The following is a 25,276-nucleotide window of genomic DNA, read 5'->3' on the forward strand; positions in this document are numbered from 1 at the left end:
TGGATGACACGAAGATAGCCAATAGAGTGGGTTCCCCAGAGGGAGTAGAAACCATGAGAAGAGATCTCCAAAAATTAGAAGAATGGTCAAAGGTCTGGAAGTTAAAATTTAATGTACCAGACACAAAAGTACCAAGGACCTTCCGGGTTAGGATGTCAACTCAGTAGTTTATTGATCCGACCTGAAATGGTCCATGTTTTTGCACAACTGACTGCATCAGGGGTCTTATAAAGTTGAACTGGTTCTAATTATGCAACCATTCAAAGAAAAATACCAATTCTTAGGTCATAAAAAATGCCCACAAAAAAGGTGTGAAAGCACACAATTTTTACACAATGCACAATCAGTCTGGGAATGCAAAAAAATGCTATGCCAAGAAATGCAGAGTGATGCACTTGGGGTGCAGAAATCCAAAAGAGATGTACCAGATAGGAGGAGAGAGATTGGTAAGCTTGCTTAGGAGAGGGACCTTGGAATGATGGTGTCTGAGGATCTCAAGGTGAGGAAACAATATGACAAGGCAGTGGCCACGGCCAGAAGGATGTTAGGCTGCATAGATAGTGGTATAGCCAGGAGAAGAAAGGAGGTGTTGATGCCCCTGTACAAGTCGTCGGTGAGGCCCTACTTGGAGTATTGTGTTCAGTTTTAGAGGCAGTGTCTTGCTAAGGATGTAAAAAAGCTTGGCGTGGTTCAGAGAAAAGTAACAAAAATGGTATGGGGTTTGCGTAGCAAGACATATGAGGAGAGACTTGATGATCTGAACATGTATACCTTGGAGGAAAAGAGAAACAGGAGTGATATGATACAGATGTTCAAATATTTGAAAGATATTAATCCTCAAACAAACCTTTTCCAGAGATGGGAAGGTGATAGAACCAGAGGACATGAATTGAGGTTGAAGGGGGGTCGACTCAGGAATAATGTCAGAAACCATTTTTTCACTGAGACGGTAGTAGATACCCAGAATACCCTCCAGTGGGAGATGGAGGAGATGAAACAGTAATGGAATTCAAAAATATGTGAGAAAAACACAAAGGAATCCAGTTTAGAAGGAATGGATCCAAAGAAGCTTAGTGGAGATTAGGTGGTAACACCAGTAATTGGGAAGCAAAGTCAGTGCTGGGCAGTCTTCTATGGTCTGTGCCCTGATCATGGCTGAACAGATTTGGATGGGTTGGAGTCAAGCTTTTCAGGGGCTTCAATGACAGCTTCTGAAGTTTTAGAGCAAGGACCGTGCCGGGCAGACTTCTACGGTCTATGCCCTGAAAATGGCAAGGACAAATCAAGATCAAGTATGGAGTATCGCATCATACCTTATGTAATGAGTTTATCTTGTTGGGCAGACTGGATGGACTGTACAGGTCTGTATCTGCCATCAGCTACTGTGTTATTATGAGGCTCATTTTCAAAAGAGAAAAACATCCAAAAAGTGTCACAAAAACCAAATTTGGACATATTTTTCTTCTGAAAATGTCCAAATCAGTATTTTTGAAACCTATTTTACAGATGTTTATCTATGCAATTCATCTGTAGTGCATCCAAATCACAAGGGGTGTGTTGGGGGGCATTTTGAAAGCAGAACTAGGGTGTGCCTAACACTTGGATGTTTTTCAGCCATAATGGAACAAAACAAAACCGTCCAGGACTAAAACTAAAATGTTTTTGGTCTAGACCTGTTTTCAGAATGAATAAGGCACAAAAAGGTGCCCTAAATGACCAGATGGCCACTGGAGGGAATCATGGGTGACCCCCTCAATACCTCCTCAGTGGTCACTGACCCCCCTCTGACCCCCCCAAAATGTGAATAAAAATATGACTTACCAGCCTCTATGACAGCTTTAGATGTTAAAGTCAGGTCTATTTGAGAAGCATGCAGGTCCCTGGAGTAGTGTAGTGGTCAGTGCAGTGCACTATGGAATGGGGGACTCAGGTCCCTATTTCCCTCTACCTGTCACACTTTTGGTGGAAACTATGACCCCTCCCAAAGTTACCAAAACCCTACTGTACTCACATCTAGGTTCCCCCTTCACTTATAAGGGCTCTTGTAGTTGGGGATAGTGGGTTTTGGGTGGGTTTTGGATGGCTTTTGGACAAGATAAGGGAGAAAATGTGAGATGTGCACCTGGGAGCATCTCATTGATGTCTAGGGACCAGTCTACTAAAAATGCGGGCTCGTCCTACATCCCAATGGCATGAATCTCTACGTTTTGCACTTATTTGGGGTTTCTTTTTCGAAAATGGACCAAAAAACAACACATCCAAAGCACAAAACCTTGTTTAAAAACAGCCTTTTTGAGAAAAAATGTAGATGTTTTTCTTTTTTCAAAAATGACCTTCTTTCCTATTTTCTGCAAAACGTCCAAAGTTGGACTTAGATGTCTTATTGAAAATGCCCCTCCACATGTTACTAATATGTAGATTACTGCCTTTAACATGTGTTCCTGCCACTTAAAACTGGGTTACTCCTTATAAATCCCCAGTTTTTATACAGACTTCCGGTTCAGCAGAACTTTGAGGCATAGAAAAGATTATATGTGGAGTAAATCTCAAAAGAGCAGGGATGAATATTCCTCAAAGCGATCTGAATAGCTTTCTGCAATGGGGGAAATAATGCTGTTAGCCAATGTATCTCCAGATATTTTGCTATTTCTGCAGCTTAGGGATTTAAAAGAACAGAGATCATGGAGAGTTAAATAATTAATTGCATTTTTCACTTACTGTATTATTGCTTTACAGAAGTTTGAGGATATACTGCTTATTCCTTGATTTCAAACTTTTTGTTTTCCCTGCTAAGCAATACAATATACAATAACATATTTGAACTGCATTGCATGCTTGCTGTTTTTCTTATTGCTTATCTTACTGATTTTTCTGAGTTGCTACTCACTCCATTGCTCAAGCGGTAATAAGACGAGAAGTGCTGTGTACTAATTAAAACTCGCCAGATTTCTGTTGCATCTTTTTCTGAATACGTTTGAACAAATTCTATTTCTGGTTTTTGAATTCATCAGAGCATGCACACTTTGTAACAAGCAAGGATTGATAATGGGAAGAATACAGTCTAGGATGACAATACTGATACTTGGAGTTGTGGGAATCACTACATAGAAATGGAGGGGTATTTTTGATATGATGTCTAAATCTGATTTTGGATGTTTTGCAAAAGAAACATCCAAAAATCCAGTAGCAAGCAAGGCCATTTTCAAACTAGAAAAATGTCCAGCTTTTCATTTTTGAAAATGGCTATCTTCTAGATTTTTTTCTGTGCTCAGTGCATGTAGGATCATTTTTGGAAAAAAGAAATCAAGGGAAACACACACACAACCATCAGAATGTATAGTAGGGGGGCAACATTCTTAGTAGACTGCCTAAGCAGACATCCCAGAAGAGCAGTGGGGCACCCTAAGGGGCACTGCAGTGGACTTCACATAAAAGATCACAGGTACACACCTCATCATTACCCCATTATAATGTATTGCGAGCCTTCTAAAATCTACCAAATACCTACTACACTCAAAAGTACACCACTATAATAGCCCTTATGCCTCCACATAGGTACATTTGATTTTTGGTTGGTTTTAGATGACTCACACTTTCCACCACAAGTGTATCAGTTAGATTGGAATATGGGCCTAGGTCCCCTTCTCTATAGTCCATTGCACCAACCACTAGGCTACTGCAGGGACTTGCTTGCTGTTCTACTAGGACTGGATATAACATCTAAAGCTGTCATAGAGGCTGGTATGTACTGTTTCTTTCATATCCCTCTAGTGGTCATTTGGTCATTTAGGGCACCTTTTGGTCACTTAATGAAAACATTTTAATTTTGCTTCTAGACTTTTTTGTTTTGTTTCATCATTGCAGAAAAAAGTCTATCTTTTGGTGCCACCCATGTCCCACCCAAAACACACCCCTGACATGCCCCCCTTTAAATTTGTATGAACCGTGGTGCAAAATGTCTAAAATTGGGATGCTGAAAATTGCAACTTGGGTGCTTTTGAGAGAAAATGTCCTTCTTACACCTAAAGGCATTTTTAGATTTTATTTTTGTTTTGAAAATGTGCTCCATGCAGTGGCGTAGCCAAGGGTGGGCCTGGATGGGTCCAGGCCCACCTACTTTGGGCTCAGGCCCACCCAGTAGCAGCACACCTATGATGTGGCTGGCAGGGATCCCTAAGCCTCACCAGCCAAAAACTCCCAACAACTGTCCCTCCTGCATACCTTGTAAATAGCAGATCTTCGCCTGCAGCGAGCAGTGACTGATACATACTATTCGCACCAGCCCCACAGCCTTGCCTCTGATGTATTCCCACCTATGTGGAAACAGGAAGTTGCATCAGAGGGAAGGCTGTGGGGTCAACATGAGCAGTGTATATTCGTTGCTGCATGCGAGGGAGGGAGGGAGGGAGGGAGGGAGGGAGGATGTTTGAGAGACCAATGGCACGCAGGCGAGAGAGGGAGAGACCAAATCACTTGTGGGACTGGGTAAAGTTATTCTACTCACCCATTCTGGGCCCAGGCACACCCAAAATTGGGTGTCTGGCTACGCCACTGGCTCCATGGTGTCCTTGATGTGAGGAATATATAGGCCCATAGACAAGATATGTTGTGATTGATTAGCATAGGTGTCAGCGCTGTGTGTGCTATAGGTGCTTCAGCACCTCCAATATTGAACAAACACATAGTAACATAACATAGTAGATGACGGCAGAAAAAGACCTGCACTGTCCATCCAGTCTGCCCAACAAGACAACTCATGTGTGCTACTTTTGTGTATACCCTACTTTGATTTGTACCTGTGCTCTTCAGGGCACAGACCGTATAAGTCTGCCCAGCAGTAGCCCCGCCTCCCAACCACCAGCCCCGCCTCCCAACCACCACCTTTCCTCTGATTAAAAAGCATTCATGTTTGTGAGTTTAGTACCCCAAAGTATTCTGAAAAGTTGGATCCTATGTTGGAGAAAGTACTAAGCATTCCTCAATTGGTGAAAAGGCTTCTTGTTGTAAGGGACAAGGTATTTCAGGCTTCTTACCTTTTATCAGTTTTCAGGAGTGAGAAAGTGGCTAGCTAATTCTTTGTTAGATTTGATTTGAAGGGAAGAAACCTTGTGTACTGTATGGTATTGGTTTTGGCAACAGATTTTCTTAAAGTGTTCTAGGAATCCATGACCTCTTTGCTACCTCAAATATATTTGTGTAGAAGGAGTTTGGTATTAGCTTTACAATGGTATACTCATACCAACTGGGTAGTATGAAAGGATTGACTGAGTACTGCATAGATACAGAAAAATAGTACTGAAATTCAATCAGATCTGCACATTGGAAATTCATGTGTACTATTGAGAGCAGACATCCTGAGAGACACACCTAAAGGATTTCCTGACACAGTTGTATTCTTCAGACATTTGAAATGGACATGTATGGACTACTCTTTGCTCAACCCTCTTCCAGTATATAAAGAAAGCTGGGAATGCCATGATATTGGCTGTCCTGTAAGACTAATCCAGTGCTTTTGTTTGTAGGAAAAAAAACACTGGATTAAAAAAGCACGGGGTCTTGTGGGAAGGGAGGCCGGCTTGGGCAGACTGCATGGCCTCCTGGCTTCAGCGGTACTTGAGGGATTGGGTGAGGGGAGGTCAAGCAATGCCCCTGCGAGGGAAGGCGGGATACTTGCCACAGTACATCTCACCTCTGTTGAGATTGGTGAAGAGATGGGGTATCACAGTACAGGAAATCCAGAAGGAGGACAGGAGGCAGCTACAACACCGCATTATTCAGACACACTTTTCAACACGTCTAGCCTTGAGGGACTGCCCAGGTCCAATACAGGAGGAAGGTCTGGCTTTCCTCAATTCATCACGCCTCCCCCGGAAGATTGCGGACATGGCCTGGCTGACTTTCCACAGCCGGCTTTATGTTCGAGCTAACATGAAAAATAGAAACAGCAATGATCGTAAGTGCCCGAGGGGGGAGTGCGTGACGGAGGATGAAACAATGGACCACTTCCTCCTCAAGTGCCCGTTCAATCAACAAGTCTGTCAGGCAGTAGCCCGCCAATTAGGGATTCCTTTCTTCCACCAGCTATCTTATGCAGAATGGGCCTATGGAGGGTTTCCAAAAGGAAAGGGGTGGTGTAGGGAGACACTGTATATCATCGCTGCAGCCCTTTGTTACTTCCTGTGGCAGGCACGCTGCCAAGCTTCATTATATCGGAAGTGGCTGTCTGTACAGGAGGTGGCAGGGGATGTGGTACATTTTGTCCAGCAGCTGGCAGTGAGGGAGAAGGAGCATTGTTCTGGACTACAGTGGGCAAGGCATTGGAGGGGTTTTTCATTTCAGCCTCCCTGAGTGGGAGGGTTTGTTGAGGGGCGGGGGTATTGGCCAGTAAGGTTTTATTTATGTATTAGTTAGCGGGTTTTATTGCTTGTTTTATCGCTTGTTTGTATGCTTGGTTTGTCTTGTTGCAAGTTTCAATAAAGACAATATGACACACACTCTCTCTCTCTGAACTCACTCTCACACTCTCTTTCACATAGGCGCACACACACACACACACACACACACACACACCTTCTCTCTCACACACACTCACTGTCTCTCTCTCACACACACACACACACACACACACACACACACACACACACACAAAATAATACAACGGCTTGCATTAACTCATCTTGAAGATTAGCAAAAAATCTTGCCCGTTTTAATGGGCTTAACGGCTTGTACCAGTATAAGAGGCAAAAAAATTGTGATTTTTTTTTCATTGTAAATAACGTCTGTAAGCTGCAACAGCTCCAGTACACCCTAAATGACACAAACCAAATTAGCACACTGACCAGGAATTAGAACAGTCCAGTCAAATCTAAAACACAACTGGCTTCTTTTACTAAGCTGCACAAGTGATTCCCCTGCAGCAAATGCGATGAAACTCATAGGAATTAATCAGGATTTGTCGCATTTGCCATGCGGGAATCGCTAGTATGGCTTAGTAATAGGAGCCCAATGTGTTATCAAAATCTCAGAACCTAACAGAACTGCATTTAGCACAATAATAGGAAAACAGAAACACATTTCCTCCTGCACAGTACAAAATAAGACAGCAGATGTACATTCTCAAACTGGATATATTCCAAACACTGAAATGAAAATAAAATGATTTCTTCTACCTTTGTTATCTGGTGACTTTGTTTTTCTGATCATGTTGGTCCCAGTTCTGGTTCTGCTATTCTCTATCGGTTCTCTTAAATCCACAACACGGGCATTCGGCATTCACTCAGTCACCCCCTTCTATCCAAACACCACACCAGAAGCCAATTTCTTTAACGAATGTGGATTTATTTAGGCCGCAGCCAGGTCCCAAAATTTTATTTACCGTAAACCTTCACATAAACAATCATTGGTAAACATCATTGATAAACATCATTGATAAACATCTCCCTCCGAGTACACAGCCCTTCTTGCTTATATTACTACAGGCTGTGCCGTCCAAGCACCCTGTTCCTCCTCAGTGCTGTCTGCTATAGCACGCTGTCCAATCAAATGCATCCCGTACAAGGATGCATTTACCACTTTAACCAAAGCTATTGGCCCCCTGGCCGTCCAAGCCAGGAGACTAGCCATGTCCATCTTGTTCTGTAATCCTGCCCGCATGCAGGCATAACATTTCGCTCAGTATTGTAACTTTCAATAGGTCATTAACATATACATAGTAACTCACTTTGCCATATTATCCGCTGAGGTGCTGTGTACTCGTCGCTAATGTTACCTAAGTTCCATAGCTTATGCCTTGCTGCGACAACGACCCTTCCCCCGTACCTCATGGGCGGGAGGGCGGGTCAACACTGCTCCCTCTGCTTGCTGAAATCCAAATGGCGCTGTGTTTCCCTTCACAGCCCTTCTTCACCCCTCCTCCCTACCCGCCCCTTTACCCATCACCCTTCAATCTCTTATCCTTCCTATCCACTCCCACTCCTCCCTCCCTCCCACTCCCCCCCCATCCCAGATTCTTCCTGAGCCTTCAGCCCGGTTGTAATCGGCTCCCCTTTAAGGGTGAGCCTTTCCCTCAACACGGGCATTCGGCATTCACTCAGTCACCCCCTTCTATCCAAACACCACACCAGAAGCCAATTTCTTTAACGAATGTGGATTTATTTAGGCCGCAGACAGGTCCCAAAATTTTATTTACCGTAAACCTTCACATAAACAATCATTGGTAAACATCATTGATAAACATCATTGATAAACATCTCCCTCCGAGTACACAGCCCTTCTTGCTTATATTACTACAGGCTGTGCCTTCCAAGCACCCTGTTCCTCCTCAGTGCTGTCTGCTATAGCACGCTGTCCAATCAAATGCATCCCGTACAAGGATGCATTTACCACTTTAACCAAAGCTATTGGCCCCCTGGCCATCCAAGCCAGGAGACTAGCCGAGTCCATCTTGTTCTGTAATCCTGCCCGCATGCAGGCATAACATTTCGCTCAGTATTGTAACTTTCAACAGGTCATTAACATATACATAGTAACTCACTTTGCCATATTATCCGCTGAGGTGCTGTGTACTCGTCGCTAATGTTACCTAAGTTCCATAGCTTATGCCACAGCCCACGGCAACGACTCCTCATTCGCCGCGGGCTCCCCCCAAACCCTGGCTGCGACCTACCACCAACGTAACGGCTTCAATAAAATTCAGCAAATCAAAATTGAATATATCAAGACCCACATCAGACAGGTGGACCCCATCCGATCTATACAAACCCGCACAAGATTCTTTAAGGAACTCATGCACAATCACTTGCCCTTTAACTGACCCCATAAATTTACCCATCCACCTATTAATTTTTTTGCGTGTGCCATCGATCGCTGTATGCGACCTCTCGCCCCTCCAAACTCGTCGTGGAATAATATCCGACCAGACGAGTCTGGTCCGGGGCAGCAAACATGCCAGTTTTAATAAATCATTCTGTATTGTTTTTACTAATAGCACACTGTTGATCCCCGCTAAATCATTGCCCCCTAAATGCAGGATGAGAAACTGTGGCGCCCTGGAAGTCATCAACTCCCACTCTATGGTTGGCAACAATTGAGCCCACCGCATCCCTCTCTTACCCAACCATCGTACAGCCACCTACCCCCTCGGGAAGCCCAAATTCACCCCATCAGGTCGTACCGCTGCCCTCTTATGTGCCCAATGCACATAAGAGTGACCACAGATCCATATCTGGTACTGTTCCACCACGTCACCTGCAAGTCACATGCAATTAACATATTATCAAATATGGTAAGTCACATGCAATTAACATATTATCAATTATGGCAACAACAGGAAAGCCCACCCCAGTAAACCCCCACTGCAAAAGACCACCCACCCTAACAGGGCTAACCCTAACAAGGCTACTAACGTGGAGGCCGAATATATCTTTTGTACGCATTCGATCCCCACCGGCCTAACCGTTTAATTTGCTCGCATGGAACTCCATTCAGAGCAGCCGAAGTCGCCGCCCCAATCCTGAATGAGTGCGAACTAAATGTTGCAGATTCCAAGCCCGCCCGAGTAACACACAACTGCAATACTTTGATGAATTGAAATCGCGTCAGCATGAAGCAGCAGCTAGACACCCCCCATTGGTCTAATCTGTAGGTACTGTTGCAGATTGTATAAAGGACATGTAGTTTCCGGTAAGTGTGGTCTAATCCACATGTGTGAACCTCTAGCCAACTGGTCAGTTTTTGAGCTCCGTATGAGTAAATCAATCCCCGTCTGTGTAATAGTCACATCCCGCATTAACAAACCCTTGTCAGCCCCCGCAGACTTAGACTGGGCCACCAACTCACTCACCCTAAGGGCCCCATGAAAAGCCAATGCGAAGGCACAGCGGAATAGCCGCACCTCAAATGGCGAGTCACACACCTCATCCATAACTGCAAACAAGGCACACAGATCACCATGTAGAATAGGCTGACGCTTATCCACTGAGGAACCCACTACCCTGTGCCACCCTTTCATCATCCTTGACACTACAAAGGCCTTGGTGGGATTCTCCCAGCCAAACAATTTGGAGAAAAAATTAATACTAGCAATCATAATAGCCACCTGTGCCCTACTGCGACCCTCCCTTCGAGCAGCTGATATAAAGCCCACTAATGCATCAGTGGTGAACAACCCTCCATTACCAGACTCCATCATGTGCTGCATATAAAACAGAAAAGCTGAGATATACTTCTTCCTTGTTGCTGGCGACAATGCCTGAAGAGCTAACTCCCACACTTCACGGGGCCATAAGTCCAAACGATGTCTGGCACTGTTGTCGGCCTGTTGTCTGCCATGGGAGCCTTGGATCTGAAATCTGCAAACTTAAAGCGAGAAAGAGCATCTGCTATAATATTCTGCTTCCCAGGAATATGCTTCGCCTTTAAGGATATATTCCAACGCAGACACTGCAAAACTATCGCTCTTATCAAATTAATAACTGGCACTGTATTGGCAGATAATCTATTCAAACTCTCTACCACTGCCATATTATCTGAATTAAAAACAATAGCTTTATTTGCTAAACCCGACCCCCAAATATGTAAAGCCGCCAATATGGGAAATAACTCTAAAAAGGTTATATCCCGTACAATCCCTGCCTGAATCCATGACTCCGGCCACTTTTCCGCACACCACGCTCCTTGAAAATATATACCAAAACCTTCACCCCCTGCCGCATCTGTAAACAGTTCCAATGCATCTGCAGGCTGCGGAAGGTCATGCCAAAAAGTTCTACCATTAAACTGCTCTAAGAATACACCCCAGACCTCTAGATCCTGCCTAATACTTTGTGTCACTCGAATATGATAGTGAGCTTTCAGTACCCCTCTTGTCGCTAAAGCCAGCTTTCTGGCAAAAATGCGGCCCATTGGCATTACCCTGGTAGCAAAACATAACAAACCTAAGAGCTCCTGAAACTGTTTAAGAGTAGCTTTTTTAACTTGTTGCATCGCCCGCACTGCCTCAAGCAAGCGTCTAATTTTATCCGCTGGCAGACGAGAACACTGGGCCGGCACATCCAACTCTATACCTAGGAACGTTATAACATTCACAGGTCCAACGGTCTTATCCTCAGCCAACGGTATCCCAAAATGAGCCGCCACTCGCTTGAAAGTGCTCAACAAAACCGCGCAGTCTCCCGCATCCTTACCCACTAACAAGAAATCATCCAAATAATGGACTACCGCCCCTACTGAAGCGACCTGCTCAACCACCCAATGTACAAAGGAACTAAATTGCTCAAAAAAGGCACAGGAAATAGAGCAGCCCATCGGGACACATTTATCAAAGTAAAAGTGCTCATTGAAACGGAACCCCAGCAGCGGAAAAGAATCTGGATGCACCGGTAACAAGCGAAAAGCCGACTCCACGTCAGCCTTAGCTAAAGAAGCCTGACTCCCATGACCCCTGATTACTTCTATCGCCTTATCCACAGAAGCATAGTGCACCGAACAAGCTATAGGATCGATAAAATCATTAACCGACTGCCCCACGGGATAAGAAAGATTATGTATTAATCGAAACTTCCCGGGCTCCTTTTTTGGAACAATCCCAATTGGCGAAACTATCATGGCTTCAAAAGGTGGCTCACGAAACGGCCCTGCTATTCTACCCTTAAGCAACTCCTTCTGAATTTTCTCTGCTGCAATCTGATGATGAGCATGTATTGAGACAGCATTTCTGGGGTAATGTGTAGAATGCAATAAAGGGCCCTGATAAGGAATAACATAACCCAAAGTAAAACCGGATGTGATGGCCTCCGCACTTACCCTATCATAGTAACGTGCCAGCCATACCTGCATACGCTCTAACTTAATTGGCGAAGGCGCCAGCTGACCCCAACTACTGACCAGTGTATCCCGACGGCATAGTCGAGTACCCTGGCTGCTGCTTCCTGTCTCTTTGTTGCCGACATTGCCCTGCTGAATGTCTCCCCCCACACACTGCACAGACATGCCTGAATTTACAGGGGTGCCACGCGCAATGTCCATTGTTGAATTGTCTACAAATTCGCTTTCCTGCCGGCGCCCCAAATTGCCTTTGAGATGCCGGCCCAGACTGAAAGGGCTGGCTGCCCCGCCACCCTGTACCTTCCATGTAATTAAACCCCCTATCCTGTGTGAAAGGTCTCTGTACGGACATCTCATCCAGCCATAGATCCACCACCCGATGCTTCCAAGAGATATCAGGATTATCGGCCATGCTTTTCCGAAACTTAATATCATAGTTTAGCCAAGCCCATCCCCCATATCTCTTGTGAGCCCGAATGATGGAATCCATGTACCTTATTAAATAAGGACTCATGTCCGGCTCCTTTTCAATAACCACTGTCATAAATATATGAAATGCCGATGTCCAATTGGCAATAGACCGGAATATCTTGGGTTTCTTTTCCCTTTCCAAGAAGAGAGTCATCTTATCTTTCAGAGAAGCAGTCTCATCCTCCTCCTCTCTTAACAAAAGGGAAAAGATATCTATGAATTCTCGTTTCCAAATCTTTTCTTTCAGATTCTTGGAAACACAAGAAGACAACGTATACACCCCACATAGCACATCACTTTTTGGATCCATGACACTTTTTGTCGTCTCTTGACTAAGGCCCAGCTGTACTCCCTTCTCACCTGCCCCCCCTGCTGGAACCCCTAATCCTACCCCTGCCCCCCCACATGCCCTCCCGGCATTCCTAAGGACCTACCCCTTTCATAATCCAACAACGCATTGCGAATGCCTTGTGCTAAGGATAAATCATTATTCATAACATTCGCCTGGGTGGCAACATTAGCACTACTTTGACCCGTAGGCAAAACACCGCCGCACCCAGACTCACCAGCCGACGGCAGCGGAGCCGCACCATCCGGCCTGGACGACGGCCCTGCCTCCGCAAAGTCATCGGCCAATGAGTCAGATGGGCGCACCGGATCACCCATAGTTTGTAATCTCTGTGTAACAGATGACACTCCATACTGTTCTATTTGCTTCCGGAGCTCCGTCATCAATGCATCCAAACCTTCTTTTTCCTTTCCGGAGCTTCCCGCAGCCTGCTTGCTCCTTCCAGCCTCTCTTAGCCACAGCCTTCGTGGGCACGGGAACTGTGGCCTTTTTTGGCGCTGCAGATCTGGATTTACGCTGAGATGGCATATCTGCAACACAGAACTAATATGACAAAATGTAAATAAAGTTTGTACCCCTGCTTTAACACCTGCTCTCTACCCCCAGCCTATAACATCTTTAATCACTATGCCGTCACATATATCGAAACCTAATAATGAACAAATCACATGAATTAGCATAAAGTACACCCATCAATACCAAGTGGGATACAAATGCAACAAATAAATACATAAAATAACCTAAACAAATTATCCCTGAAACCGAAAATCGGATCCTACTATTTCCAACCGCCAGCATCACTAACTGTAACCAATCCGCCCCCCCGAAATGGCCGACGAGACACAAAATGGCCGCTGCAACAAAGAACGCCGCCAACCACGGGAGAAAGGGCGCGAAACGCTCCACGCCGCTCCCAAAGTCCTCATCCGCGCCCCCAGGAAATACACAACTGGCTTTAAACAACTACAAGGACAAGCACCGTCATTTTTCTTTTAATAGCACTACCAACTAACCAACCACCGGGAGACAGGATCGATAGCCCCGTGCCTCTCAGAAACCCTACCAGCTTCCACACATCAGTGATGAAAATGCTGCAGAGACACACGAGAAACCTGAAATTGCACCAGAGACCTGTAAAACGCCGGTAAGATTTTTTCTTCTAAGCACATCAGCAGCGACGCGAATTATCATTGAAAACGCTCCCAAAATCCCCATAGCATAACCCCAATCACTGAGCCTGCTCCCAAAACCACCGAGCATTACCCCCAGCACTCGCACGCCCCCCCTATAACCCTTTCCTACCCTCTATATGTTCCCTCAGACACAATGAATAGGATTTTTTTTTTCTTTCCCCTTTAATTTAAACTTGCTGCCCACACTATACCTGACAGCTTCACACAGCACAAATACAGAAAGCGCTATCCTCACTGTCCCAACTGCCACAAACAGATAATGGACAATAGCTTGCTGATACCACACCAATTTCAACACTGCTCCCTCTGCTTAATGAAATCCAAATGGCGCTGTGTTTCCCTTCACAGCCCTTCTTCACCCCTCCTCCCTACCCGCCCCTTTACTCATCACTCTTCAATCTCTTATCCTTCCTATCCACTCCCACTCCTCCCTCCCTCCCACTCCCCCCCACCCCAGATTCTTCCTGAGCCTTCAGCCCGGTTGTAATCGGCTCCCCTTTAAGGGTGAGCCTTTCCCTTTTCCAGGGCCTCCTTCCATCCATTTATTTCTTTGCTCTCCTCCTTTCTTCTCCACTTCCTGCCCTACCTCCTTCCATCCATTTATTTCTTTGCTCTCCTCCTTTCTTCTCCACTTCCTGCCCTACATCCATAAGTAAAAGTTGGGCCCTCTGTGGACTTGACTGGAGGATGCATAGAGTGAATCCAGCTTTTGCCTATTTTCTCCATCCATGTGCAGTTTTTTTTCCTCTCTTCCCTTTACCTCCTTCCATCCATCCATGTGCATCACCTCCCTCTTTTCTTTCATTTCCCTCCATCCATATGCATCTCTTTCCTCTCTTTTCCCTCCCTTCCATTCATATCCAGCATTTCTCATCTCCCCCTACCCTCCATCCACATCCAGCATTTCTCCTCTCCCTCCTCTCCACCAATGTTCAGCATTTCTCTTCTCCCCTTCCCCTCCATCCATATCCAGTATGTCTCCGTTCCCCCTCTCCTCAATCCATGTCCAATATTTCTCCTCTTTCCTTTCCCTCCACCAATGTCCAGCATGTCTCCTCTTCCCTTTCCCTCCATCCATGTCCAGAATTTCTCCTCTCTCCCCCCTCATGTCCAGTATTTCTCCTTTCTTCCTTCCCTCCTACCTACTCATACAACCTCACCCACTTTATTTCCTCACCTCCCTTGGTCCAACATCACCTCTCCATCCAGTATTTCTCCTCAAACCTTCCTCCCTCGCTGATGAAGTTATTGCTGGTGCTGGGCCTAGAACCAAGTACAGCAACTGAGCTAGAAGGGAGTGTACTCCATCCACATAGGCCTTGCAATGGGGAGTGCTCCAAGGCTGAGTTTTCTCATCTTTATTGCTTAATATTTACAGAATTGTTGTAGTGCCCCTTATCCTTGACCTTCTGGTGGCTTGACATTTCTTTGCTGATGGTCGTTAATTATTTAGATCAGAAAGTGTTTTGGTTGGAATATAACAGATTCAATGCTGATAAAACAGACCTGTTATGTTTTAGTTGACCAAAGGCAAGAGGACAATTCTATACTAGAGCATCTATTTTTGGGCACCAAGAATGCATGTAAATAATGAGAATACTGGAATCTATGTGTGTACATAGGTGTGCAAATGCCAATACTCTGGATACAAACTGTTCTATGAATTGGCACCTAATTGTGATGGTGCAGTTTGAAGGCAGCATCAACATGGATGGAGTCTGAGCAAAGCATGGGCAAGTTGCACAGCTACAAATATAAATTATAGAATGCTATGTTTTATGTGCATGTTTTTTTTGGCAATCTAGGCATGAGCATTTACACCAGCTCTATGGCTGTAAATGGTCGTACCTAAAATATACACGTGTAAACCCTTGCTACACTAATATTCTATAAAGAAAAAACATATGTTAACTGATATGGGATCTGATAATACTATAATAATATAATTTACATACATACTCCACCCATTCACAAACCACTGACAAAGAACACAACATCCAAACATGGGAATTTCTCTAACGGTTAACATAGAGGTTTTCCAGTTTTAACAATTACTGTTTGGTGCTAGAGAATGACACAGGGACAAAGTCTGTCTCCATCCTCACCCGGTCCCCGGAAATTCAAACTCCACCTCCCTAGTTTCATCATTTTTGATAAAAAGACAATTGCTCATTTTTTGTACAAATGAGATTTTGTACTGGTGCGGGGAAGGGGTGGGGATGTAGTTTGAGATTGTGGGAACGGGATAAGGATGGGGACAAACTTTATTACTGTGTCATTCTCTATTTGGTGCCTGAAAAACCTTATGAGAAACTAGTTAGATAGGTCCTTATATGCTTTCCCTGCCTAGTCATCCTATTATATATTGAGGGGGGGAATTTTATAAAATATGTGTTCACATGTATGCTTCTATCATATATATTTAAACAAGCTCATGAGCACTATAAATGTACTTGGCTGTAAGATATCTATGGGTTTTGTGGAGAAATTAAAAAAAAAAATCAAATTATCAATTGGGACCAGTTAACTGGTTGACAGCAAAAGTATAATGAATGCTGGAGACAGAGATAAAAGGTTGATCCAGTAAGAGCAGAGATGGATTTTCAAGCTGTAGAGCATTGAATTGAATGGACTCAACACAAATATTCAATGGAATATATTATTTTAATGAGAAGATTAACTCACAGATTATATTTTTTTAATAAGAAGATTGTCCAACATGATGTGCAGTAGCCATGCGATATGACATACTTAAATCAGATTGGTTAGTTTGAAAGGTTGGCATATAAAAACAAGGATGGCCAGGGCACCAGGGGCATAGCTACCATTGAGTGGAACTGGCAAAATGCCCAGGGCCGCCCAATAGTAGGGACCTCCTGAAGCTGCTTCCATCCGCAGGTCTGGCATCCCTACCTTCCTCCCTCTCTCTTTTCCTCTTCCTCCCTTCCCCTGACTGGCTCAGCATTGGTCCACCTCCTTCATCTCTCTGTCTTCTCCTCAGAGCTGCAGCAGATGGCTGGTAGTGGCAGAAGCAGCACTGAAAATAGTTGTCTCTGGCCAGTAAGGCCTTTCCTCTGCCACATCATGACTACAAGAAATTGCATCTGAGAAATGGGATATGGCAGAGGAACATCCTGCCAGTAGGAGGTAGTCAGTTTTTTGAGCTGCCTTTACCATTGCCAGCCACCCACTGTAGCACCAGGGAGAAGCCAGTGAGATGGGGGGGAGGGGGATGAAGGGTAGGAGAGATGGGGGGATAGCGTATAGGGGAATGGGAAGAGAGAGGGAATAATACATGACCTGGGAGGGGGGGTCAGAGATGAAAGATTAAGTGTGAGACCTGGACCAAAAGGGCCAGAGAAGAAAGGGGGCAGATGCTGGACTGGGGGGTGGAGAACAGATGGAAGGTAGAGATAGAGAAAGAGAGAGAGAGCTGGACCAAAGGGGATGAAGAAGAGCGGGTATATGCTGGACTGAAGGGAGGGAAGAGAGAGAGAAAGAGAGACAGACAGACAGACAGACAGACAGAAAGAGAGAATGGACCAGGGGAGAGAGGAGTAGAGACACTAGACTAATGGAAGGAGGTAGAGAGAGATGCCACACCATGGAGGCTGAGGGTGCAGGAGGAAGGGAAGACAAAGGAGAGAAGCAGGGACACAGAAAAATGCTGGTTGTGGAGGAAGCATAGGGACAGGGGCACAGAGGGGCAATACTGGGCACAAGGGGAGGGATAGGGTTTCAGATGAAAGATGCTGACTATGGGGAGAGGACAGAATCAGGGACAGAGACACAGAGGGGACATGCTGGACAGGATGGATAGGGACACAGGCCTTTTTTTAATGTTATCTGAGATGTCTTTAATGTTGTTTTTGAATGGGATAAAGATGAATGGGTTGAGTCCTTCATTGGCTAGTTTTTTGGCTAGTGGGGTCATCATGATGTTGAATAGGATTGGAGAGATAGATTCCTGTGGAACTCCTGATTGTGCTTTCAAGGGGGAGAAAAGTTCATCTTTCATTTTGACTTGGTATGATCTTTTGGTCAAAATTGTTTTGAACCATTTAAGTACTGCTCTGCTTATGTTGATCTTGTCATGTATTTGAATTAAGATGCAGTGTTCAACTATATTGAAGGCTGATGGCATGCTGAATTGGATTAGTATGCTCCTTCCCTGATTTCTCTTCTGAAGTTGGTGATTAGAGCAGTTAGTGTCGTTTCTGTGCTGTAGCATGATCTGAAGCCTAATTGAGAATCTTAGAGTATTGAGAAGTTGTTCAAGTATTTGGTGAGTTGCTTCTTGACTATACTTTCTAGTAGCTTGGCAATGAGGGGTATGGAAGCTACTGGTCTGCAGTTTTTGACATCACTTTTGCTTGATTTAGGGTTTTTGGGAATAGGGTTAGAATGATGTTGCTTTTTTTCTTAGGGAAGATGCCTGCGGTCAGTAGGTCAGCTATGCAGGTGGTGATGCTTTCTAGGAATTGGGTGGGAGGTTCTTTTAGTACGTAGATGGGGCATGTGTCCAAGGATCAATGGGATTTAGTCATTTTAAGCAGTGGTTGCAAACTAGGACTCTGTTTGGGGGTGAGAATGATGACCGTGATCTGTCAGTATTGTGTATTTCATTGATTCTGGTGAGCTCATCCAAAAACACGTCCAGGTCTGGGTTGTCTATGCAGAAGCAGGCTCTCATTGATGTTATTTTATCTTCAAAATAGTTGACTAGTTCTTGTGCCCCTGGTGGGTTCTGTGTTTCAAATATCTGTTGATCTGTGGATAGGAGACAGTTGATTATGTTGTATAGATTTTTTATGTTTTTGTAGCTGGATCCGATTAGTTGTTTGTAGTAGTGGAATTTGATTTTCTTCAGCATCAATTTGTATAGCTGTATAGTTTGTATAAGTTCAAGAAAAAGATTCCAAGTGGATTACAAACAAGAATACCTTCATTCAGGAGAATTACAATAAAAAACATCTATAGACTTAAACTAAAACACAACCGCCATCATCTCTATAAAACATCCTTCAGTACAGTATAAAGGCTGTTAACAGAATTACAGAAAAATGTAATCCCCACGAGTATAGATAAGGAATTTGCAATTACTAAAACAGTTCCAAAATATTATCCCCTCCCCCTTTTTACAAAGCCACGCTACTTGGCTGAACATGGAACAGTTTGGAAGAAATTGAAAAGAATTCCTACTGTAAAACAAATTAGTGTAAAAACTTTTGAAAAAAGTGAATGAACCCGCTCAATTCCAAATGAAACCAAAAATTTCTCCAACTGTGAAACTTTATAAAGACGTGGTCCAAATGACTGAAAAAGTAATGTAACTCATGTTAAAAACAAAGCATCTATCTCCTCAGTGGATGAAGGTACTTCAGCTGGAAGGCAATAAGAGGTTTTCATCCTTAAGGTCAATTTGCCATTAGTAATCAAACTGCCAACTAGGAGGCGAGAAAATTAATTCATTCTCTGTTCATTATTCCACCTCCTTTACGTATGTCAGGAAAGAAACATCTGCTACTGTTAAGTTCTGATTTGCACATACTTTACAAACACAAATATGTTTGCTTAAAAAAGAAAAGCTTATGAAATGTCAACTCTAACCCCCGTGACATTTGCAGGAACTAAAATACATTGTCACCGAAGTTGATGGCTTTATATCAGGATATTCACAATAACTGATATAATGTGATATATAACCACTGCATTAGTTAAAACAATAATGTTGTTTTATCAGGTAGAAAGCAGATGCTCAAACCTGATCCTATAATTATAACATAAAAGGAATCATACATATGTATAACTTTATCAGGCAATAACAGGAACTGAATATTTATCCTTCAAGGCACAATAGCTACACAGAGCACATTTATAGCTCTTCATTGAATGCTATTCAGGTATGTGTCCAGCCGTTTTGAATGGACACATTTCACTTTTCTCTCCTGGGGCTCAATGAATATTTTCTCCGTGCCTTTAACATGTCAGAAAACTATAATAAAATAAAGAAATACAAAATATATAATATGTTTAAAAAAAAAAGAAAACCACCATGAATTCCTCTGTTTCAAGATAACTCATTTTCAGAAGGCAAGCAATTACACAGTAAGAACCGGATTCAGTAAATGGTGCTTAAAAAATGGCATTAAAAAACCACACAGAACTCTGTTCTATAATTGGCACTCTGAGATGAGTGTCATTTATAGAATAGCGCTAGAGCCGATTTCCATGCCAAACTTTGGGCATGAAGATTTACATCAATTGAAACCTGATGTAAATCTTTGCACATAATTTACGTTTGATCCCTGGTAGTCAGCAATATTGCGTGCATCTTTTATAAATGCCTCTGTTCCACCCATGCCTCTCCCATGGCCACACCCCTTTTGAATTCTGTGCTATAAGATTTGCATATGGATCTTCATAGAGTAGTGCTTAGCAAGATGCACATGCAAATCCAAATTGTTGCCAATTAATGCCAACAGGCCAGTCTTAGCAATTGTGGGGCCCTGTGCAGACCAGTTTGTCGGGCCCCCTAGCCCCTTGCCAAGCCCAGCCCCTTGCCCAACCCTGCCTCGTCCGCTGTGACTCACTTCTGCCCTCTGTACTCACCTTTGATATTTCAAGTTTTTTGAGACAGATGAAGGATTTTAGCCTATGATTGATATAAGAGATACAAATAAACAGCGTATCTGTAGTATATCCTAAGGCTTTTTCCTTCTTGATATGAAAATAGTCATTCTGATGTTTTAAGTTCATGTTTCTGGACACGGTTATAGTGGGGTATAATTGTTTTGTTTGAATGGGTGTTACATAGACTCTACTCCTCTGTTGATTGTGAAACCCTTTACACTTTCTACTTGAATCCCTTCCCTTCAGTCCAGCACCTGTCCCCTGACCCCCAAGCCTTGCACCTGCCCCCGGATCCCTGGTCCCCAAAAACCTGATTTATTTGCTAGTGTTGGTACTGGTGCCAACAGCGGCAACAGGAACAGGCTGTCTGGGCCAACCAGTCCTTCCTTCTGTAGCGTCCCGCCCCTCTGATGTAACTTCCAGTTTATAAGTGTATGGGATGCTGCAGAGGGAAGGACCTAGTAAGTCCAGGCAGCTTGTTCCTGTTACTGTTGCCAGCACTAGCAAAACAAATCAGGTTTTTGTGGACTGGGGTGGGGGGCACTGGACTCACGGGGAGGGAAGGGATCGGTCCTTCAGCAGTTCTGTGAGAAACACATCCTTGTTACTATACTTATCACTATGAATTTTCCTTATATTTCCCGTACCTGGATGTCCACAACTACATGCACTGTACTTGCAGAACATGTAGCTATGGGAAATATAAGGAATGTACATATTTTATTTTGTATATATAAAGAGGTTCGCACACTTGATAATATATAAGGAAGGCTCCGCATGTGTGAACACGTACTCATCCATATAAGGCCCCGCACACGTGATGACGGTCCATGCACTTCATGGACGTCCATGCGTAACGGTCATCCACGTGCGGACCCATTATATATATGGCAGGACGTCCACGTGCTGACCCATCCATATATGGGATGGTCGTCCATATATGGAACTGTGTATGTAAGGACATCCATCACGCATGGACGTCCATATAAGATGATGCACGTTTTCCAATGGTTATTCACTGAGAAAAATGTCTTTGCGCCAAGAGCCGAATTTCAGCATCACTGAAAATCTATGCCTCAACGAGTTGTGCCTGAGGCACCATCACTCACTTTTCATGCACCTCCAACACCTGCCCCCCCCCAGGACTGTCTGTATACAAGCCTGGACTCATATAAGAGACAGGTTGGAAAGGTAACTGTTTGTTCCCCCCCCCCACCCCCGGTCCTGGCTTATCAGGTCCCCCTCCTGTAGCTACACATATAAGAGCTCCCTCAGCAATGTAAGCACTAACTGTAATCTGCATTCAAGGGTAATCAGTATGTGCGCACACACATTCATTAATAGAATCAAAGTACTAGAAAGGAAAAACATTCTCACTTCCCAACAATACTTCACACAAACGGTACTCTCTGCCCTCATGTCCACCTCAATGACATCACTTGTACCAATGTCAATCACTTGTATCAATGTCAATGTACATCACTTGTACCATCACTTGTACCAATGTCATATTCCCCCACCCCCCATCATCAGTGTTGTGTGTCTCTACAATTTGGCTGCCAAATAATTTTATGTTGTGAAGGCAAGAAGGGCCATCCCCTGACTCCTGGTGTACAAACTTGTATCTTACAGACGTTTTGGCATTAGGAGGGACTTCGAGTCCCTGAGGCGAAGGTTCCGCCGCCTACGGTGGGACCACCCCGATATCATAAGGAGCATGCAAAGGCGCCTCAGGGCTCGACGTAAGTATTATAAACAGGGCACCTGTACTCCTTTGAAAATATATTTATTGAATAATGCAAATTTCATGTTCAGTTTCCATGTGGCTAATAGGCAAATAGTAAGTCATAACACCTCTGTCCCAGATCAAGGCCTGAGGTTGCAGCTACCCTCCCATGAGTGTGGCTGCAACTTCCAACTAACCTCCTCTGAGATGAATGAGATGACATGCCTCACTTCTGTATCCCCCTTTCTGGGGTGAATACTGTTTCATGTTATTCTTGCCTGAGATCCTACTCTTAGTGGATGTCATAGCATCATATTAAAGTAATGTAAACAAATAATGCTTCCCCCCCCCCCCCAAAAAAAAAAATCTGATCATCCAACCGTAGTCACAACTCAAAATGCAAACATGCTGCTGAGGAATGAGGGTGCCCTGCCAACACATCCTGTGTACTCTGTGTCAGGCCAGCTTCCAGGGTTCCCTGTCATGTCTTCTCATGCATCTCACACCCCGGGCATACAGCCCAGGGCTCACTACTGACCACACCTTTCTCCATCCCCCACCTGATGCCAGCCAGCTCCTGCACTATGCAAGCCATGTTGGATGAGCTGATCTCAAGGACAATCCTTTTACATATGCAGGGTGGCAGCAGCAGCAGCAGCAGCAGGAGGAGGAGGAGGTGGCCACAGCACCAGAGGCAGAGGAGGAGCAGGAGGAGGCTGTGCAGCAGGAGGAGGAGGAGGTTGGGGAAGGTGGGAATGGGAGCTGGCGCCCAACCAATGGGCTGATATGCCTCCCCTGGAGGGGGAGGAGGAAGAGGAGGAGGTGGAGTAGAAGCAGCACCCACCAGCCCCAGCAACACCACCAACCCCAGCAACACCACCATCAGCACCAGCAACACCAGCACCAGCCCCAGCAACACCAGCACCAGCCCCAGCAACACCAATGGACAACAGTGCCGCAGTACTGCAACTCCTGCAGCAACTGGTTGCTGCAGTAAGCCAGTTGCTGCTGGAGGTGGCAGCACTGCGGCACTCTGTAGAGCAGCATCAAGACATGCACAGCCGTCTTGTGCTGGTGCTGATTGAACTTGTTAGGAGGGTCATGGAGGGCCGCATTGAATTTTTGTACATAGTTTTTTTGGTTAAAATATAATACGATGTTACAGTTTTTTCAACTACCAGGGTCTGTGTCTGTACTTTGTGCACTGCATATGTGGTATTATCAAATGCTGGGGTTGATTTGAGAGGAGGCAGCAATCTGGGTTGCATGACAGGTGACCTGTGACAGAGAAACTTTGGCATATATGTGTGATAAGTGTGGCCATATAGAAGGCCACATGTTTCTTCCAAACTGCATGGCTGGTAAGGGGGGGGGGGGGCTGGGGGGCATTTTTGTTCAGGAACAGAAATGCCCATCCAGCCTCTCCCCCCTTACCATAGAGCCCCACAGCACAGAGTTTGGTAAATAATAGGTATGTTGTCTAGCACTAGTGATCAGCGAAGTACAAACTTGCAGATAACCATAGGTAGCGCCTAGACTGTTTGCTCTGTGATCAGCAGACAACCTTACCCACAACCAAACCACATTGGTTAGGGCCAGGAAGGAGCTAAAAACAGCTGGGTCATCTTTTTACATTCAATATATCAGCAATGGTGTATAGTGCTAAGGAGAAAAAGGAAAACAACAGTAAAAGCATTAGATGGATGTTTACATCATCACAATTGCAATATAATACATCTGGTACAGAAGGGCGCAGGCTAGGGGAATTATATAGGCAACAGACTGTAGCCACCTGCAGGTAATTTAGAAAAGGAGCTGTAACAAGAACCCCTCTCCCTCACCATGACTTAAGGGCTCAAGGCCATGGTAAGCACGCATCTGTGGCCACCTAGAAAATGGTTTGCAGGCTAGAATTTAAAAATGTTTCTGTTCCATAACTATGGAGGCTTGTAGGACTGTGTTCAATAATGCGGAAAAGACATTGAGTGCATATATGCTTTCCCCCATCCCCACCCCCAACAGCCTTGAGAATGGGCGGACTCTTCATAAACAGGTATACAAAATCATACAATGGCAAAAACAAGGTTTACTATACCTGAAGGTGAAATGCTTAGAAATACCACCCCATAATCTAAAGAAAAACCTCTAAAGTGCAAGCACAGAGAAAGCTGTTTTAAAGAGGCACTAATAAAGGGAATGCAAACTTCCAAACTGGAAAAACATCTGGGGACGTTTATCATTTTCACCTATAATTGAATTTAGACGTCCAAAACACAGAGCAGCTGGGGACGTCCAAAGTTCCCACACATAAGCGAAATGAGGACGCCCAAATCGGTAAAGCAGCTGGGGACATTTAGGGATTTTGACCATAATCAAAATTAGGACGTCCATCTTGGGGACGCCCATCCCGCTCTTACATGGGCATCCTTGGGACGTCCTTCTCAATATTTTCAAACTTTTGCATCCCATTGTCAGAATGGCACCAAAACAGTCACCCACCCGCAAAGGTAATTTCACTGTGTCCTCTGCACTCCTTCCACAGTTCTATGTGTACCCACCTGCCTGTGTGGCTCTCTTGCACATCAGTCTCTAAAGTGCACTGTACTTCTCGTCTCCAGCTCTGTACCATCTACAATCAGATCTGTGATTGCCTGCTAATGCCATTCTTTACCATCTGTTTCCTGGGTCTTCACATGTAGGGCTATGTATATGAATGCTGCAAAACAAAACTGGGTTATTTTGACCAACACACTTCCTCCCCTTTTGCTATGCAGGTGATTACTACTACTACTACTATCATTTCTATAGCGCTACAACGCATACGCAGCGCTGTACACCATACACAAAAGACAGTCCCTGCTCAAAGAGCTTACAATCTAGATCCAGTGACTCACCTGTCCCAGCCCCCAACTTAACTTACCCCCCCTATTCAGCCCCCGAGTTTCACCTGTGCCCTCAGTTTTCTACAGCCCTTCTTTCCTTCCAGCCGCCCTGCATCCAAAAAGTCGCAGCAGCGAAAAAGCAGGCTCGCCTCCAGCCCCCAAGCCCTCCCCTCTCTCTCAGCGTGCACCATGCTGCCTT

Source organism: Microcaecilia unicolor, chromosome 2 (genome assembly GCF_901765095.1).
Source record: "Microcaecilia unicolor chromosome 2, aMicUni1.1, whole genome shotgun sequence".
Taxonomy (NCBI): Eukaryota; Metazoa; Chordata; class Amphibia; order Gymnophiona; family Siphonopidae; genus Microcaecilia; species Microcaecilia unicolor.